Raw genomic sequence first — 7,585 nt, forward strand, 5'->3', positions numbered from 1 at the left:
ATTTCCTCGGCAGCTTTCCTCTCCATTTACTTCCCTTGTTTTCACATAGGCTTGGATGAGCCTCTATAATGAAATTACCTCATTAATGCCTTTATTATTTCAGAGTAATTCATTCAAGATCTACCATTTAGTTTTAATTTAATGCTGTCAAAAGCAAAAGGTGCATTCATGTCTTTGATTAGTGCATTTTTTTTCCTCTCTAAAGAGTGGACAGATTTAAATTATTAAGATGGCAAGTAGTGAGTTATAATTGGATACAAGCAGCACTTCAGTGAATATTAAATGCTTTCAAAGCCTGGCCTATCTGCCCTGCTGACTATTAACTGTGTCCAGTGAGTTCTTCTGTGAGGTTTGAATTAACGGCACATTAGCTACTGTGTAGCAAATGAAGTTTAATTTTGTTTATAAAAAATGTTACAGTTGCATTTTACAATTTTATTTTTGTTTATAAAAAATGTTACAGTTGTCATGTCAACATGACATTTCCTAGTAGCAGAGCTCAGTTTTCCCCATTATCCTACCCTGACCTCATTGCATGGTTAGTCTAGCTCACACGGGAGCTCATCCTGTGCTCAGCCTTGCAAAGTCTGTCTGGAGACCTACCTGGCTATGGCTTGGAGGATAAGACCTGGGAAGTTCTAAGTATTGTCACCTTAGCTGCATTTAACCAGCATGATAATTTGCTTACAGAGTAGAGGGGCACAAAGTGTATTTATGATTAATGGGGAATGCACAGGCCCGGACTGGGCAAGGAGGATTTAACACCAGATCCTTGATCTTTAATCAAGACCCTTCCTCCTTTCATTGACAACTCATGTCACAAGCTACCTGGGATGCAGCAGAGAAGCACAGATGGACTTCTGCAACCTGCTTGGCAGGTGCAATTTAAGACTAATTAATTAGAGTTTATTGGGTAGCTGCAGTGCTCCCAGTCACCAAGGATCAGTCATATACTTGGGCCAGGACCTCTGCAGGGCCCTGTGCTCCCAGGGCCTTTTAGTTTGGAATATCTCCAAGGATGGAGATCCCTCGACCTCTCTGGGTATGTGTTGCCGTGATTACCCGACTCCAGAGTGATGTTTTCCTTCAGTAATTGGCAGGGAATTATTATATATTCAACACAAGTATCAAGGAAAACTTGAATTGATAATCTTTAATAAATAACATCTTTTGTAACTTTATGATGTATTTTTGTATTTTTTGTATTTCATTTATTATAAATATCTGATATATTTAGTGCATATCACATAGGATACATGTGCACTATATTATACATCTATTATGACTGCAATCACAAGGCGCACATAGAGCAGTGCTGTTTATCTTTAGAATCTTTCCCACCTGTGCTGCAAAAGCATCTTGGATTTGGATTAATTTCTCCTCCTACCACGAGCAGGAGCAAACCTTTGTATGTATTTGTTCGATGGTGGAGCAAGGTCAGCGGAATTTGGAAGTAATTTCTGAACGCATGGCTTTCACCGTAAGCTGTGTCTCACTGCCCTCTCATGGCCGGACTGTCCACGGATATCCCACTCTCATCTTCCTTAGGTTCTTGCATGAATGTTCTGGCCAACATCATCTCTCTGAATTATTTCCAGATCACAGGATCTACTGGGCTTGAGAGGGATCCTAAAATAAACCTCTCAAGTAAACGGCCCATGTGAGAATGGAACTCACAGTCTGGCCATTACTGACCTAATCGCTGCCTCGTGAGCTTGAACCTCCATAGGATGGGAATCCTTGCCACCAGCAAGGGAATTGCAACTCCTTCTTTTCTGCTAAATCTCTATACACACCAGCCGCTGGAATGGCTCTAGGGCAGAACTGGCTGGCACCTGACATGACAGCAAAAATTCTTCCCATAACCCTGGTTTCCTGCTTTTTCCAGAATTTATCCAACCCCTGTAAAAGTGGTCATGCAATGTTTTTTTTCCAGGGAGAAATGAGCAGGACAAATCCTGAGGCTTCCCTTGCTCCAAGGCCAAAGTTCTTCTTTGGAGTTCTGGGGAATGGCAGGGCTGATCCCACCTGAAGAGGGGCATTTCCTGCAGGTGAGTGTTCTTAGGCCAAAATGACATTAGCTGCTGAGGCCAGACCTGCACAGAGGCCTCAGTGTCTCCTGCTTGTTGCCTGCAATGTTCCTTGGTGTTTCCTGCCTGTGTCTTGGGTAGCTGGCAGTGTCGGGTTGAAGGAGCCCCAGTAAAGCAAGCAGAGGGGCTCAGACAGCAACTCCTGCTTCTGAGCTTCCACAACGGCTGCCAGGTGTGCCCCGGCCACCCCAAATACCTTCCCTACCAGCTGGGGGACATCATCCATCAGCAGCATTAAAGCCAAGGTAATCTTCCCTCCCAGGAATTAAATCCCAAGCAGTAGCCCTCAGAGATGCCTTAAAATCTTTCTCTCGTAGGTTAAGATGGGCACAGCTCTAGGTGGCCCATAGCTTGGGGTTCATCTCAGAAGGAGGGACTTCATTTGGTCACAGAGAAGACGTGCCTTCCCTGCAAGGAGCAGTAAAGAAAATCCACAGCCTCTTGAAGAGGCTTAAATGTGAGTAAGCTTTTGTAGCCACTGATGCTGTTGAGGAAGGTACGTGGATTGCAGTCACCTGAGGATTGGTAACTTTTGACAGTGAGTGCAGCACTTGCCACTGGCTCCCCTCCCTGGCTGCCGTGCTGTGGGTTTTGGCAGCTGCATTGTAAAATTTGTTGGTAGATTTTGGTGTCACTTGCTGTATAACCATTCACTCAGGGTTCCCTTTAACAAACACAATGTGTGACAGCAGCGAGTTGCTCTTCATAATGTAGAGATAAATTTCGATGCTTCCTTTGTCAAGAGATTGAACTGCTCAAGAAACTGCTGCCCGAGATGGTGAGGTTTGAAGCCTCTCTGGAGGAGCTGGAACTCTCTAAGGACGGGGGCTCGTGATTCACCCGTGGATTTGCGCACATGCAATGTAGCAAACCTGACTTTTATTTCAGCCAAAGCTTAATGTCACTGCCAGAAAACTGAGTATGATTTTTGGCCCATGCTTGTTTACAAATTGTGTAAGCCATTATATAATCAAGTATATCATTGAGATGTGTCTAGTAGATGTATAATGGTTATATATTGTGTGTGTGTATATGTGATGATTTCATTATTATACCATTTCACTGAACAGTCAAGTTCATTGGAGTGAAATCTGATTACTTGCGTTTTAAAAATTTTCCCCCTCCCCACAAACCCTTTTTGATTTTTTCACAGGTATTTTATAGGTACCTCCATTTCAACATTTTCCTTCCTAATCCACGAGAAAAAGGGAGATGTTGGGATTTGATCCAAAAGATCTTACAACCGATTTTGTGGTGAAACAGAGAAAAACCGTGAGCAGCCAACTCAGTGGAAACCTGCATGTTAAACGCAGAGAAGCACAAAGTGTTTGATGCTGTTAGAGTTCAAAATAACAAGGAAAAATGATGGGGAATTTACCTGCCTTGGAACAAAGTATGACCCCATCCCATACTCTCAGCTCCCGCTCCCCTTCCAGCGTGGCTGTGACCCGGGCTGGCCGTACCGCTCGGTGTCTCTGGACCTCACAGCATTTCTACGTGGCTGCTGCACCCGGGTCCCCAGCACGTCCTGCTCTGGCCGCCTTCCCCGAGCGGTCCCACGTGCACCAAGCGGGTGCTACAGACCACAGGGGCCTCTTGGCTGCAGAGCTGGGTGATGGGAGACAACAAAGCAATGCCCAGGATGCAGCTGTTCAAGCCAGCCTCGCCTCACGGAGCATTTCTTTCTCACCTGTCCATGGTTCTCTCTCTGTGTGTGTCTGTGCTCCTTTTTAAACTGCAGGGCTGGGAGGCCTGGCCATTCCACCGGGAGTGCTCACACTGGGAGCACCAGTGTCTACCTTGGGAGGAAGCAAGCTGCCACCAGAATAAAAGCAGGGTGGAGCTGCTCCCACTCCAAGGCAAGAGCCTGCAAGGCCCATCCTTTGGGGACTCGTCTTTTGTGTGAAGGCACATTGTCTAGCAGAGGAAGAGGTTGGTACCTGGTGGAGCAGGGCCAAGATTCCATTTTCCCCAGGCAGCTCCCTCCTCTGCCTGCTGTAGCGCTGGCCAGGGCTGGGAGAGGAGGGGGAGTGTGTTCAGCACTGCTGCTGGAACGGAGTGGCCCTCTCAGGAGGATCCCGGTTGCTTCAGGACCTTGCTTTTGCACTGGTTTGTGTCCACAAAGGAAAGGCATGCAGAAGGCAGCACCATCACCCCAGCCCTGTAGTCTGGACCTAGAAAGGCTTCCAATAAAGCCAGGTGCTGCTGTCCAGGGCAGTTGGAGTTGTTCTGTGCCTTCTTTGGGGGGGAAGAGCAAAGGCTGAGGGGGACGGGGTGGAGACTGGGGGGCTCCCGTGTCCCTTGGGGCACGCCGAGGTCCCCGCCAGAGGGAGGGACACGCTGCGCTGGAGGAGCAAGGTGAGCGGGGAATGGGGAGGGCTGGTGCTGGGTACCCTTGCCCAGAGGGGACCCCAAGCTGCCAGGAAATTCCCTGGGAGGGCTGGGTGCAGAATCCAAAAACCTGTGGAGTTGTTCTGGTTTTTACGGTAGCTATTGGCAAGGGACAGGAATTGACCTCTCCAAATCCCCTTGGAAAGGAACCCCCTCTCTGTGCACTCCGTCGTTAGGGTTTTGTTATGTCAGGAACGGCTTAGGGTTAAGAAAGTGGGTTTTGTCTTTCCACCTCTTACTTCCCTGTAAAATGGGAGTGTATAAAACACATGTGTGCATCCCTGAGGTATTAAAATGCACCGAGAGAAATTTCTGGGCCTAAGGTCCATAGAGACGAGCGCGTTCTGCGCTCGGGATTGAGTAGGGATTTATATTTTTGTCATTCTGACGTGTTAGCTGAAAGAATTGGGAGAGTTTCCAAGAGAAAGAAATGCAAATTTCAAAAAGCAGAACATTAGAAAGAGAAATATATAAATGTATACATGTAAAAATAAATATAGGGAAGCTAGGTAGATCTATATATAGAGAGAGAGAGCCATAAAAAAGAAAGAAATACAAGTAATCCAAGTCTAGACAAGTAGATTAATATTCAGTATGAAAACTATATGGATAGATGCTAATATAATATATTTTAATATCAGTTCTGTATGATATCTCTGTGTATAGATAAAGAAGATCAATATGATAGACATAAATATTACAAAAATTTAAATGTAGGGTCCTTTTGTTATTTATTTGGATAGAGGCATGGCATATAAATGAATAATACAGAAATGAAAATATACACTTCTATAATAAAGAAATAAATATAGGGAGATAGATAGATAGAGAGATATACAGATAGATAGGTAGGTAGATAGATAGATAGATAGGTAGATAGATAGATAGATAGATAAAGAGAGAGAGAGATAGAGAGATATAGCCATAGAAAAGAAATAAACACAAATTATCTATATCTAGACAAGCTGGTTAATATTCAATATGAAAAATATACGGATAGATGGTAATGCATTTTAATATCTGTTGTGCATTATATCTCTGTGTGTATAAATAAAGAAAATCAATATTATAGAAATAGATATTATAAATCTTTCAATCAAGGGAATTACTGGTTTTTATTTGGTTACAGGCATGGCATTTAAATGAATAATATAGTAATGAAAATATACACATCTATAATAAAGAAATAGATATAGGGAGATAGAGAGAGAGAGCCATAAAAAAGAAATAAGTGCAGATAATCTAAATCTAGAAAAATCGATTTATATTCAGTATGAAAACTATATGGATAGATGCTAATATAATATATTTTAATATCAGTTATGTCTGATATCTCTGTGTATAGATAAAGAAGATCAATATGATAGAAATAAATATTACAAAAATTTAAATGTAGGGGCTTTTTGTTTTTTATTTGTATAGAGGCATGGCATTTAAATGAATAATATAGAAATGAAAATATTCACATCTATAATAAAGGAATGTATATAGGGTGATAGATTGGGAGATATATAGATAGGGAGATAGATAGATAGAGAGAGAGAGAGAGAGAGAGGAAGAGAGAGAGATAGAGAGATATAGCCATAAAAAAGAAATAAACACAATTTATCTATATCTAGACAAGCTGGTTAATATTCAGTATGAAAAATATACGGATAGATGGTAATGTTTTTTAATATCTGTTGTGCATTATATCTCTGTGTGTATAAATAAAGAAAATCAATATTATAGAAATCGATATTATAAATCTTTCAATCAAGGGAATTACTGGTTTTTATTTGGTTACAGGCATGGCATTTAAATGAATAATATAGTAATGAAAATATACACATCTATAATAAAGAAATAGATATAGGGAGATAGAGAGAGAGAGGCATAAAAAGAAATAAGTACAGATAATCTAAATCTAGAAAAATCGATTAATATTCAGTATGAAAACTATATGGATAGATGCTAATATAATATATTTTAATATCAGTTATGTCTGATATCTATGTGTATAGATAAAGAAGATCAATATGATAGAAATAAATATTACAAATATTTAAATGTAGGGGCTTTTTATTTTTTATTTGGATAGAGGCAAGGCATATAAATGAATAATATAGAAATGAAAATATACACATCTATAATAAAGAAATGTATATAGGGTGATAGACAGGGAGATATATAGATAGGGAGATATATAGATAGGGAGATAGATAGATAGTTAGATAGATAGATAGATAGATAGACAGATGGATAGAGACATAGATAGAGAAAGAGAGAGAGAGAGAAAGAGAGAGATGGATAGAGAGATACAGCCATAAAAAAGAAATAAACACAAATTATCTATATCTAGACCAGGTGGTTAATATTCAATATGAAAAATATACGGATAGATGGTAATGTATTTTAATATCTGTTGTGCATTATATCTCTGTGTGTATAAATAAAATCAATATTATAGAAATAGATATTATAAATAGGTATAGGGAGATATATATATATAGAGAGAGCGCCATAAAAAAGAAGTAAATACAAATAATCTAAATCTAGAAAAGTCGATTAATATTCAGTATGAAAACTATATGGATAGATGCTAATATAATATATTTTAATATCTGTTATGTCTGATTTCTATGTGTATAGATAAAGAAGATCAATATGATAGAAATAAATATTACAAAAATTTAAATGTAGGGGGTTTTTGTTTTTTATTTGGATAGAGGCATGGCATTTAAATGAATAATATAGAAATGAAAATATTCACATCTATAATAAAGAAATGAATATAGGGAGATAGATAGATAGATAGATAGATAGATAGATAGATAGATAGATAGAGCCATAAAAAGAAATAAGTACCAGTAATCCAAATCTGGACAGGTAAATTAATGATCAGTATGAAAACTATAGGGATAGATGGTAATGTACTTTCATATCTGTTATGCGTTATATCTGTGTGTACAAATATAGAAAATCAATATAATAGAAATAGATATTGAAAACATTTAAAACAAGGGTTTAATTGTTTTTTGATTTGGTTAGAGGCTTAGAGGCAGGGCTTTTAAATGATTAATATAGAAATGAAAATATACACGTCTATAATAAAGAAAGAAATA

General features: G+C 39.6%; 1 long non-coding RNA gene across 1 annotated transcript; it reads left to right on the forward strand.

The window, feature by feature from the left end:
- Positions 1 to 2,350: 2,350 nt before the first annotated feature.
- On the forward strand, positions 2,351 to 4,307 carry LOC147648638 (uncharacterized). Its single transcript, XR_015280176.1, has 2 exons — positions 2,351 to 2,547; positions 3,244 to 4,307. It is a non-coding gene; the product is annotated as an uncharacterized LOC147648638 (long non-coding RNA).
- Positions 4,308 to 7,585: the final 3,278 nt, after the last annotated feature.

This window comes from Cyanistes caeruleus, chromosome Z (genome assembly GCF_971803275.1).
Source record: "Cyanistes caeruleus chromosome Z, bCyaCae1.hap1.1, whole genome shotgun sequence".
Taxonomy (NCBI): domain Eukaryota; kingdom Metazoa; phylum Chordata; class Aves; order Passeriformes; family Paridae; genus Cyanistes; species Cyanistes caeruleus.